The 13,534-nt window shown below is 42.4% G+C and overlaps 1 protein-coding gene across 4 annotated transcripts in view; it reads left to right on the top strand.

The window, feature by feature from the left end:
- The window catches only part of HECTD3 (HECT domain E3 ubiquitin protein ligase 3), a 156,143-nt gene that overhangs the window by 84,452 nt on the left and 58,157 nt on the right, over window positions 1–13,534 (top strand). The gene's annotated exons all lie outside the window — the stretch shown is intronic.

The following is a 13,534-nucleotide window of genomic DNA, read 5'->3' as shown; positions in this document are numbered from 1 at the left end:
TAAATTTGGAAGTTGTTTAAAATGACATGCCCTATTTAAATCATGAAGGTTTTTTTTGGACTTGACTATCCCTTTAAATATGGCTTCTGCACAGGGCGTAGCACAGAGCTTTGATGATACTTTCAGAAAGGAACCAAGATGTATGCCAACATTATCTGATAATCATATGAATAAATATCACAACATATTGACTTTGTCTGAAAAAATGTGAAGTAAATGCTGTTTAAAATCCTCATTAGTAAATAGGTGCATTATACTAATGCTAAATGAAAATTAGCTGGAAGTATTAGCCAATGCGCATTAATAGGAAGTGTCTGTTAGCCAATGCGCATTAGTAGGAAGTGTCTGTTAGCCAATGCGCATTAGTAGGAAGTGTCTGTTAGCCAATGCGCATTAGTAGGAAGTGTGTGTTAGGCAATGCGCATTAGTAGGAAGTGTGTGTTAGGCAATGCCCATTCATAGGAAGTGTCTGTCAGCCAATACGCATTAGTAGGAAGTGTCTTTTAGCAAATGGGCATTAATAGGGAGTGTTTGTCAGCCAATGGGCATTAGTAGGAAGTGTCTGCTAGCCAATGCTCATTATTAGGAAGTATCTGTTAGCCAATGGGCATTAAAAGGAAGTGTCTGTCAGCCAATGTGGATTAGTAGGAAGTGTATGTTAGACAATGGGCATTTATAGAAAGTGTCTGTCAGCCAATGCTCATTAATATGATATGTATGTTAACCAATGTGCATTAGTAGGAAGTGTCTGTTAGCCAATGGGCATTAGTAATAGGTACACAACTGATACAGGTGTATTAGGTTTAATTCATTAAAAAAATAAATCAACATGTTTAGACGCAGCTCTTTCATATGAATGACAGAAATTGTTTGTGTACAGTATCCCTTTAATGTTACATACACAGTAATCCTGTTCTCTTCTGCCATAGCAATGGGCAGCTAGGGCATGCTCCCATATTAAGTGTTACAGGTCCCTGTATTAGATACACACACACATTTTTTTTTATAAAATCCTTTCAAGTCTATTTAAATGTATGTTTAGTAAATATAATTTCCATCTTAATGGGAGGAGAGTCCACTGCTTCATTCATTACTTGTGGGAATTAAGAACCTGGCCCTTAGGAGGAGGCGGCAAAGATTAAATATCTCCCCCACTCCCCTCATCCCCCAGTCATTCTTTGCTTTTCGTCACAGATGGTTGGCAGAGAAGTGTCGGAAGATTCGGAGTAGTCTCTTATGGAGGGTAAGTACTCTTCACAATGGGACTGGAGTTTTAAGTAGTCCTGTCAGTCTCTCAGTGAGAGCATGGGTGAAAGTTAGAGTCCGGAGATGCAGGGAGAGTCGTCTCTGCGAAACCATCTTGACTCAAATTAACAGCTCCATAAGCAATCAGCGTTGACGAGTTTTGCTGCCTGCTTTCTGCTCTCAAGACTATGTCGGGAACGATGCTACTAACCTGTTCCACGGCATAAATTCTGGTAAGATAGTTTCATTTTTGTATACATGTATGATAACGCTAGAAGACAGGGTTACAGTGTGACTCCTTTTATCTGTTTAGAATCAAGGGTTAATATCTCCTGAGGGGGATTGTTGAACAGGGGTGAATAATTGTATATGTTTATTTGATTTTATGCTGCTTTTATGTGTGAGATGTTATGGGCTCATAGGCTGTTATGGAATATACAGCTTTCCTTTTCAGAGCCATGCAGCTTACAAGCTTGGCGCGCTTTTTCTCATAGCAGGATTGGTCCTGCATTGTGCACCATGTTATTCTTTCCCTCTTCCTGACTGGGTGTCTATCAGAGAGGAGTCCTAACTCTCTATCTGTCTGGGTCATGGGAGGTGGTGAGTGCCCCAGCCATTGGGATATAAAGGTGCAGTTTTTTTTAATAAAATAATGTTTTATTTCTATAATTCTCCGGTTATTGCACTAGCAATGGAGGATTCTGTTACTTAGAGGGCACTCCCTCTATTCCTAAATAGAAATTTCTGTTTATACTGTGAGGAGGCCTTAGTACCACCCCCTCAATTATGTTCTATATGCCTTGATAATGTGATCATTTCAAACATGTTTGATACCACTGAGCAGTCCACCTCTAATGAGTTGTCGTCCAGTGAGGTGCGTACCCTACATGCTTATCGCTCTACACATGCAGTTTCCCGTAGCATTGCTGATCCTCCATCTGGAGGAGGCCATTTTTCACCAGTCTTTACTGCGTAGCTCCGACGGCAGTGTCTGCGGCCTTTAATGCTTTACCTCGCCCTGCTAAGCACATGCTAAAGGTTACATATTGCACTCCTTCCCAGAGTACATCAGAGATAATTTATTGGCTTTAACTGATAGGGTTATCAGAGGATGAAGTTCTTTCTGAGACTTCAGATTATGAACATTCTGGGTCGGAGTCTGCGCTTTCTTCTAAAGGAAGTTTTTTGGCAAATTCAGTGGTTCCAGAGGCCAAATTGCCTGAGGAACCTTTGATTCCTAAATTGGATAGAGTTTGAGGACAGGGTGGTACCTTATCCTTCCTTCCTCCTGTTAGATGGTGAACATTATTAAGAATGAATGGGACTGGATTTTTCCTCTCTTCTCCCTTTAACAAATCGTTCCCGGTCCTGGACTCTCAATGGAGTTGTGAGATTCCGTCCCTAAAAGGGGGATGGCGCGCTATCTTCACCCTTGCTAAACGTATTACTATTCCGTTTGCGGATAGCTCTTCGTTTTAAGAGCCCATAGATAAAGGATGGAAACTCTGTTTAGAAAGTTCTTTCAACATACAGGATATTTGTTTCAACCGGAGGTGGCCGTTGCCGCGATTGCTGGAGAAACTACCTTTTGGTGTGACTCCTTATAGGATTGATCGGGGTGGAGAGGTCCCCTCGACGTTACTCAGGAAAGATTTATGGCCTTGAGGGTTGCTAATTCTTTTATCTGTGATGCTATTAGACAGATTATTCGCCTAAATGCTAAGGCTTCAGCTTTTTCTGTTCAGGCCCATCGGGCTCTGGTTTTAGTCATGGTCTTCGGATATGACTTCTAAGTCTAGACTTCTTTCCCTCCCCTTTAAGGGAATGATTTTGTTTGGTCCAGGCCTGGACTCAGTTATCTCCACGGTCAAAGGGGGCAAGGGTGCCCTTCTACCGCAAGAGAATATGAACGAGTCTAAGGGACAATTTTTGTTGTTTTCGTTTTTGATAAAGCCCTTGTCAGCAGTCCTTCGCTAAGCCTTAGCAAACCAAGAGCTCTTGGAAGCCGGCTTAGTCCTGGAATAAATCCAAGCAGAGCAAGAAGCCCACCGAGTCTAAGTTGGCATTAACGGCGGGCCCCGGTCCTCTTCTGAATCAAGTAGGGGGCAGACCGTCGCTCTTTTCAGTTGCTTGGTTCAGGGACGTGCAGGATCCATAGGTCCTGGACGTCATAGCTCAGGGTTACAAGATAGGTTTCAAGTCTCAGCCACCCAAGGGCAGTACCTCCTCTCGCTCCTGTCTTCCTGACCAGAAAGGGGGGAAGCCTTGCTGGGGTGCGTACGGGATCTGTCCCCTTAGGAGTTATTGTCCTGGTGCCTATCGCAGTGAGAGGTTTGGGATACTATTCAAACCTTTTCGTGGTTCCAAAGAAGGAGGGAAGTTTCCGTCCGATTTGGACCTGAAGTGCTTAAACAAGTTTTTATATGTCCCCTCGTTCAAGAGGGAGATAATAGGTCCATTCTGCCCCTCGTTCGAGACGGGCAGTTCATGACCACGATAGAGTTGAAGGATGCTCCCTTCACGTACCAATCCTCATGGACCACTTCCAGTTCCTAAGGTTTGCATTCCTGGACCAGCACTTCCAGTTTATTGATCTTCTGTTAGGTCTAGCTGGTATAGTGGTGAGCATAGCTGCCTTCCAAGTAGTTGACCCAGGTCTGATTCCCAGCCTACGCAACATTCTCCAAGACATTTTTCTGAGAGTGGACCATTCGGAATCTCTCCTCTGTCTTCTTCGATCCCATGGCTGGAAGATAATCTAGAGAGAGAACCAGGGTAGAATTCTTGGGTAATATAATAGTCTCCATAGACGTTTTTCTCTAAAAATAGAGAAGAGAAGAGCGCGGACTCAAATGCAGAGTAACATCAATTTAATAATACACACGACAAATGGCCACTTACAAAATAAAAATATAAAATCGGCATATAATTGAAATAAAACCATAGACTTATCGTCTCATGCCAGCATTCATCTGTGTTGATGAGGTGTCAGAGTAAGCTTGTCCCTTTGTATCTTCCTTAGTATTGCCAGATTCAGGTATATCAAAGTGGGTCCTTGAGGAATTACCTCCAAGCAAAGTTCATAAAGCCACAATCATAAAGCCAATTGTGGACCAAAGTTCTGAATCGATATTAAAACAGGTGCAAGTGATATGGCAAGCTAAGTGTGCGTTGTAGCTGAGAGTACAAAGCGTTCCTCGGCTCTTTTAACCTCCAAGCTCGTAGCTGCAGACTTAGAGCTGGGGCGGCTTCACAGGAACGATTAGCTCAAAGGGTGGGCGGGCAGTGGGCGGTTCTCTACGCGTTTCGTCACGTCTCGGCGTGACTTTCTCAAGAGTGCTATGTGAAGGGGGCGGGGAGGCTCTTATGAAGAGGAGTGTGACTGCACACACCCTCTTTTTTAACCAATCATATACGGTAAAACACGATAAAATTTGGTAAAAGATAACTGCATAGTGTTATAACGAACAAGAATTGATTAATATACAATATCACAATAATACATTCCTAATACATTATCATATCAACTAATATAAAAAACACAAACATATACATAGTACCAAACGATAAAAACATGACAAATTATAAGTTCATACCAAAGTACTAAAAATAACAAATGAACAACCAAGTGCTAAAAAAGCTATATAAATATATATATGAAACAAAGTGAATTACGCATCCACACATAATAAATGCATCTAATATATATATATGTATATCAAAGATAAAAACACACAATTGATATTAAAAAATAGTGTATGAATATATTAAAATTATATATTATAAAAAAGCCTGCAAGTCAATTTCTATATTAAGTCCATTAGGCTCCAAACAGTTGAGACTTTTAATCCAATACGTTTCCTGTTGTCTGAGTTTTAAAAGCCTATTGGTATCCCATACATTAGGTTTTATCCACTCTATAATTTTAACTGAGAGATCTTGGGGATTTTGATTATGGTGGGTTTTGAAATGGCGAGACACACTATGATTATCAAAGCCAGATATGATATTATTTACATGTTCTCTAATTCTATACTTAATTTTCCTTTTTGTGCGCCCTACATAGATATGGCCACATTTACAGACCAATTGATAAACCACATATGTGGTGTGACATGTGTATCTGTCTTTACAAGCATACTGTTTACTGTGGTTGTAGTTGGAAAAATGGGTGCTGTCTTGATCTATTAAAGGGCACAAGACACAATCAATCTTTTTGCATGGATATAGGCCATTTTTCCCCCCACACCATTTGTTAAGAGAAATGGGATGTTTTTTATTATTTCTTAATTTTGTGGGAGCAATATAGTTTTTAATGTCTTTACTTTTCTTAAAAATAACCTGTGGTTTATCTTCCAAAATATGATTAAGAACGGGGTCTAGTTTTAATACATTCCAATGTTTTCTCAAAATATTCTTTATTTTGAAATGCTGATTATTGTATTGTGTTACAAATTTAGGTTGATTACTTTTAATTGTATTTTGGTATTTGGGTACACTGGTCTTATTCAAAAGAGAATTCCTATCCATCATATCTACTTTCGCTTTACTTTCCTTAAGAAGGTCCATACTGTAACCCTTTTCTCTGAATTTATCTATTAGGATGTCTGATTCTTTATGATAATCTTCTGTAGTGGTGCAATTGCGTCTTATTCTTTGGAATTGACCCAAAGGAATATTATTTTTCCACTGTCTCAAATGGCTACTTTTAATGTTTAGTAGACTATTTCTCTCAGTAGGTTTCCGGTAGTTTCTAACAGCTACTTTCTTAGTGGATGCATCGTGATAGAGAATAAGATCCAGAAAAGAAAGAGAGACAGGTGATTGTTCCAATGTGAAATTGAGATTATATGTGTTGGTATTTATATAATTTAAAAAATCATCTATCCTATTTTGAGGACCTTGCCAGATAATGATAATATCATCTATGTACCGATGATACTTGGCAATGTCATCTTTAAATGGATTGTTATTCCAAATAAGATGATCCTCAAAATGAGATACATATAAATTGGCATAGGATGGGGCGAAGGTTGTCCCCATCGCTGTGCCTTGATGTTGACGATAGTAGATGCCCTCAAATAAAAAATAATTATGATTTAAAATAAATGATATTCCTTCCAATAAAAATTCTATCTGTTTTTCTGCAAATTTATTCTTACCCAACACATCTTTAATCGCTGCCAACCCTTTAGTATGGGGTATGCTCGTATAAAGGGAGGATATATCACACGTGATCCATATGTAATTATCGACCCAAGGGGTGTCTTCATATTTATTTATCACGTCAATGGTGTCTCTGAGATAGGCTCTGGTGGATTTAACTATAGGTTGTAAATAGTTGTCAATAAATTTGGATAGGTTATCGCACAGAGAGCCTATCCCAGAGACTATAGGTCTACCAGGGGGATTCAGTGAATCCTTATGGATTTTTGGCAGATGGTAAAAGCATGCAATTTTAGGTGCAACTTCATATAAGTAATTATATTCATTAGTGTTTAAAATTCCCTCTAATTTTGCCAAGGATAAGAATTCAAACAATTCTTTTTTGTATTTTTCCGTTGGGTTGAAGGTTAACTTCTGATAAGTTTTAGAATCAGAGAGTAGGGTGTTAGCCTCTTTTAGGTAGTCGCACCTATTTTGTACGACAATGCCTCCCCCTTTGTCCGCCGCCCTAAAGACGACGTCTGTGCATTTACTAAGATTATTTAAGGCCGCTCTTTCTGCCTTTGTTAAATTATCTCTTATGTTTGAAACGTATGGTACTGATTTGTGTGAAAGCGATTCTAAATCTTTACAAACTAATTTGTTGAATATTTTGATATACTCAGATTGTGTGTGTTGGGGATAAAAAATCGATTTTCTTTTCAAATCACAGTGTTTTATGGGAAAATCTTCATCATCTTCATACATAGAAAAGTCTGCCCAGTCTGAGTTATCACTTGAAATATCATTGCTTTGGATATTAGTATTATTATCTAAGCTCATTATGGTATCCAATATCTGTAAATCGTTCTGGTCTAATGTAGATCCAGATGAATAGGCATCAGTATCTATTTGTTTATGAAAATACCTTTTTAAAGTGAGATTCCTAATGAATCTCTGGACATCTATATATAAATCAAACTGGTTAGGACTATTTGAGGGTGCAAAATTCATGCCTTTAGCTAGCAGATTCAATTCAGACTCATCGAACTTTTTATCAGATAAATTGAATATCATTTTAGCCCCTTGTTCTAGTTCCATACTTCTTTGTTTCTTTTTTCTCTGTTTGTGTCCCCCTCTGCTCCCTCTATATTTTCCTCTTCGTATGGTCTCTTTGGGTTTCTCTGATTTAGGGGTGGAGGGATAGATAATAATGGTACTATCTCTCCCCCTCCCTCCTGTTGTCTCCAGGGAGGAACCCCTAAAAAAGATTGATTATTTGTAGATGGGGGATGGTTGAAGTTCTGTTGAACTTTATTGTGGTTATTACTATAATGTGGACGATTATGGAAAGTATTTCTAGGGGAAGGATTACTTTTATAGTGGGGACTATTCCATCTAGGTTTGGCCCCTTGTTTGTGCCAATGAGGGGATTGTGGCTGTGTATCTAATGCAATATACCTGTTTTCTGACTGAAAGTTGTGGTAGGAATTGTTTGTTGAGCCAGTCCTCATGTGTTGTTTTTCTTTATAAGTATTTCTTTCTTGTGGGTAACTGTTATAATTGTGACCTTGTATGTAGTTTCTATCACTGTTATTTGTTCCATTCAGTGTTTTATTATAAACTGGACCTATGTTTTTATTTTTATTAGTATAATGTACTGGAGGTTTAATACCTGTAAGATCAGAATTGGGGGTAGGTTCATCCCCTGGGGCTTGTCTTTTGTTTGGGCCCTGATAAGTTCCTATATTCTTTTTGTATGAATAGACCTTATCAGTCTCCATAGACATGAGATTATTTCTAACAGATCAGAGACATTGCAGGCTAGCTTCAACATGTCTTGCCTCCAGACCTCCTTAAGGCCATCTGTGGCTCGGTGTATGGAGGTGATTGGTCTCATGGTGTCCAGCATGGACATCATTTCCTTTGCCAGGTTTCACCTCAGACTGTTGCAACTGCGCATGCTGAAGCAGTGGAACAGCGATCATTCGGATCTGTCTCAACAGATTTCTCTGGACAACTGATTGAGAGTATAGCTCTCTTGTTGTTTTTGTCCGGATCACAAGGGATGTCCGTCTCAAGACCATCCTGGGTGATGTGACTATGGTTGCGAGCCTGTCAGGATGGGGAGTTGTTTGGGGTGCCAGTAAGGCACAGGGCCTATGGACTCAGGAGGAAAAGCTTCTTCCCGATCGCATTTTGGATCTTCGGGCAATATACAATGCTCTGAAGGCTTGGCCTTTGATGGGTTTGTCCCAGTTTATCAGATTCCAATCAGACAATATATCCTCGGTGGATTACATCAATCATTAGGGGGGAATGAGAGACTCCCTAGATATGAGGGAAGTATCTCGGATTCTGCAGTGGGCGGAGACCCACATTTGTTCACTGTCAGCAATCAAAATTCCGGGTGTGGACAACTGGGAATCGGTTTTCCTCAGCAGACAATACTTTAATCCGGGGGATTGGTCACTCCATCCCGAGTGTTTGCGGAGATTTGCAAGAGGTAGATCTTATGACGTCTCATTACCAAGTTGCCCAAATATGGGTCGAGGTACAGGGATCCTCAGGCGGAAAATAACAGATACATTAGCGGTGCCTTTGAGGTTCAATCTAATTTATCTTTTACGGCCGTTACCACTTCTTCCTAGTTTAGTGGCTCGAATCAAGCAGGCGTCCGTGATACTAATGGCTCAGTCTTGGCCTCGAAGGATATGGTTCACTGACTAGTGGGGATGTCGTTATCTCCTCCATGGAAGTTACCTTGTTGCAGGGATCTGCTGACCAAGGTCTCTTTGTTCATCTATGTTTAGATCTCGGAGGCTGACTGCGTGGAGATTGAACGCTTAGTCCTAGCCAAGAGAGGGTTTTCTGAGAGTGTTATTTTTACTCTCATTCAAGCTCATAGCTGGTTGCTCGTCGCATCTATCATAAGGTGTGGAGGACCTACTTATTCTGTTCTCCAGGATGATCTGTAGATGGGCTTTTCTGCAAGTCCCCTGAGGGGACAGATTTAGGCCCTGGCTGTATTACCGCACAGGAGTTTCGCTGAGCTTCCTGATGTGCAGTCACTTGTTAAGGCTCTGCTAGACCTGTGTTTAGATCTGTTGCTCCTCCTTGGAGTTTAAATCTTGTTCTTTAGGTTTTTCACGGGCTCCGTTGGAGCCTATGCATGAAGTAGACATTAAATTATTGTCTTGGAAGGTTCCTTTTCTACGGGGTATTGCATCTGCACGCAGAGTATCTGTGATTACTGCCTTGCAATGCGTCCCTCCTTATGTGGCTTTCCATGCTGGTAAGGCTGTTCTACGAACCAAGTTAGGTTTCCTTCCTATGGTTGTGTCAATTCACAACATCAATCAAGAGATTGTGGTTCCTTTCAATGTAATTCTGGATGTGGTTTGTGCCTTGAAGTCCTATCTTCAGGCCACCTAGGAATTTAGACAAACTTCTTTCTCTGTTCTCTTTCTGGGAAGCGTGGGGGTCAGAGGGCCTCTTCGGCTTCCTTATCTTTTGGCTGAGGAGTGTCCTCCATTTCGCATTGAGACAGCGGGACATAAGCCTCCTCTGGGGATTACGGCTCATTCAACTAGAGCTGTGGCCTCTTCTTGGGCCTTTCAGAACGAGACTTCTATGGAGCAGATTTGTAAGGCGGCTATTTGGTCATCTTTACCTACTTTTGCAACATTTTACAAATTTGATGTTTTTGCTCCGGCGGAAGCAGCTTTTGGGAGAAAGGTTTTGCAGGCTGTGTAACCCTCAGTATAGGGTCCGCCTCCTTTTACCCTCCTGTTTTTTTTCATTCAGTGTAATCTAGAGCTTGGATATTTGTTCCCACAAGTAATGAATGAAGCAGTGGACTATCTTCCCATTAAGATAGAAAACATAAATTATGCTTACCTGATAATTTCATTTCCATCTGTGGGAGGAGAGTCCACTGCTCCCGCCGTTTCCTGTGAGGGCGGACCTAAATTTCATATTATTCATCTGGCACCATTTATACCCTGATATTCTCCTACTGTTCCTTGTTCCTGGGCAGAATGACTGGGGGATGAGGGGAGACGGGGAGGTATTTAAGCCTTTGGCTGGGGTGTCTTTGCCTCCTCCTGATGGCCAGGTTCTTAATTCCCACAAGTAATGAATGAAGCAGTGGCCTCTCCTCCCACAGATGGAAATGAAATAATCAGGTAAGCATAATTTATGTTTTGTTCTCCTGTAAATCATATTGTCACTCAGTGAAATCTAATGCAGTCTGGAAATTCAATGCTCCTCTAAGTGTTGATAAACCTTGATTTTCTAATTATTTCTCATCGAACAAAGTTTACTTTTCAGATACTTTGTATCTACATCTTTTACCAACTGTTACGGTACCAACTGTGTACCAAGGGTTAATACCAGATGAACAATGTCCTGCATAGACAATCAGCAATTCACAACCCAGCCAGTTTCAGGTTTAAAACAGAATAACAACTTTATTTGAAGGCAGCACACAGATTTATACAGGTTTTTGACCCCCCCTCAGATGGGGGTTGAAAGAATGTTGTACATTAGATAAAAGGGAGAAGCGCCCTTGACATGATACAATAGGATTATATTACTTAAACACTTCAACCACAAGACACTCTTGACTCTTCTTATCACTTTCTCTCTGGAGGTGATCAAACAATAGAATGCTAAGCATTAATTAGATTGTAGCTGGAGCCAGCCACTTGTGGTTAGAAAATAAAGTTAACACTTTCAGTCCTGACAGAAGGGTCTGTCACATAGCTCCCCCCTTGTGGAACACTCCGGCAGACCCGGCTTGACCCTTTTGCGGGTCAACCTGGGGATGACCGGACTAGGAGGTGGTAGGCATGTCAGTTTGCTGGGACAATCCATCTGTATTCCTGTTATGAGAGAGAATCCCTGTCTGTATAAATAAGGGTTCAACCTCTTCAGTGCCCCGACTAGGGCTAAACAGTCCTTCAAAATATCATCGGCTTCTTTACGTGGTTTTTGTACCTGCTCTTTATAGGTATCCACAATCCCTTCATACTGACATAGGGTGCCCTTGAGTTGCTGCACCTCCCTATGAGCCAGCGTCAGCTTCTCCTCCAGTGTCACTAAGTTTGTCCTTAATGTTTCATGTTCCACTCTCAAGCTGGTGTTTTCTGCAGTCTGTCGGTGCAGCTTGTCTAGCAGAGATTCCTGTTCTAAACGTGCTTTTTCCTCTGCACTCCTCTTCTCTCCCGCTAGCACTGTTACATGATTATTTAACGTGACCATTTCATCCTCTACGTGACTCTTCTCCTTCATCAGCGCATTGTAACGGGACTTCCACGTATCAATAGCGGATAGAGATTTACTGAGCTCAGCGTCCTGGGGCTTAGCAGCAGGGGGGTCAGTCTCTGCTGCACGGATCTGAGCACGGGTAGTCACAGGGTTAACATCAGCGGGACCCATGGGAGCATAGGCAGAAACAAGGGGGACCAAGGTATTTCCAAGGAGAACATCAGCTGGTAAATCCTTCATGACCCCCACATTCACAGGTCTAGCGCCCCCTCCCCAATCCAAATGCACCCTGGCAACAGGCAGGCGGAACACAGTGCCCCCTGCTACCCTCACAGCCACAGTGTCTCCTGTGTGCTGTTTCTCAGACACCAAGTTCTTTCGAAGCAAGGTCATGGTAGCACCAGTATCCCATAGACCACTGACCTCCTTCCCATTCACTTTAACCAGTTGCCGGTTATTCCGGTGGGCAGCTTGCACAAGGTCTGCCTCATGTAGGATGCCCCAGCATTCTTGCGCCTCTACGTAGCGGGCCGCAGGCTGAGGGTTACATGTGATTCCACCGGCAGGTCTTCTCCAGGACTGTGCTTGGTTCGCTGCATTTAGGGGACACTCTGGTCTTTTGTGCCCTAGTTGCTTACATCCAAAGCACCGAATCGATTGTGAGTAGCCCCGCGAATTGAACCGGGCTCTCTGAGGGTAGTTCGTGGCCAGAGGCCGTGTGGTATAGCGGTGCGCCGGGGGTTGGTAACTGGCAGCTGCTGGGGTGACTGGGGGTCTGTACTCCACTCTAGCAGGGGGCTTAGTGGTAGCAGTGTCCAGTTTGCGGGCATCCGTATACTCATCTGCCAGGCGAGCAGCTTCATGCAGGGTGGAGGGTTTACGGTCCCGAACCCACTCTCGAACTCCTGCGGGTAACTTGTCGAAGCAATGTTCCAACAGGAATAGCTGCAGCACCTCTTCCCCAGATACGGCTTGGCACCCCGCTATCCAGTGAGCTGCTGTGCGGTGCACCTTACATGCCCACTCAAGGTAGGAATCACCAGCTAATTTAACAGTGTCTCTGAACCGCCTCCGGTATGCCTCCGGTGTAACCGCATACCTGGAGAGCAGAGCCTCTTTTACAGTATTATAATCCCCGACTTCCTCATCTGGAATGGCCCGAAAAGCCTCACTGGCCCGGCCGGATAATTTTCCGGATAATATCATGACCCAGTCCTCTGCGGGTACCTTGTGTAGTGCACATTGCCTCTCAAAATCCGCAAGGTACCCATCAATCTCTCCTTCTGTTTCCAGGAAGTTTTTAAAAGCTGCAAAATTTACTTTTCTCTTTTCCACTGGGTTTGCTGCAGCGCCGCTTTGGCGAAGTAGGTTGGCCTCCACAGCTGCTATGACCCGGTCGATAATTTCTGCAGATGGGTTGGGGCCATAATATGCCAGTCTTATTTTAACCGCCCGATCAAAGCTTGCTTCTGCGGGGGTTCTGTCTGCTATGCTGGGCCCATTGGTTCCTTCTGTCCCTGGTACTCCTTCCATCTTAGTCAGTATTGTAGTAATCCCCCTCTTGCTGAGGTTACTGGCTTGTGTAGTTGCTCTTCTGGGCGATAAGGTTCATTCCGTCGCTTGCCACCAATGTTACGGTACCAACTGTGTACCAAGGGTTAATACCAGATGAACAATGTCCTGCATAGACAATCAGCAATTCACAACCCAGCCAGTTTCAGGTTTAAAACAGAATAACAACTTTATTTGAAGGCAGCACACAGATTTATACAGGTTTTTGACCCCCCCTCAGATGGGGGTTGAAAGAATGTTGTACATTAGATAAAAGGGAGAAGCGCCCTTGACATGATACAATAGGATTATATTACTTAAA

This window comes from Bombina bombina, chromosome 10 (genome assembly GCF_027579735.1).
Source record: "Bombina bombina isolate aBomBom1 chromosome 10, aBomBom1.pri, whole genome shotgun sequence".
NCBI classification, from domain to species: domain Eukaryota; kingdom Metazoa; phylum Chordata; class Amphibia; order Anura; family Bombinatoridae; genus Bombina; species Bombina bombina.
The sequence above is the reverse complement of the archived record's forward strand: the minus strand, read 5'-3'. Positions and strand labels throughout refer to the sequence as shown.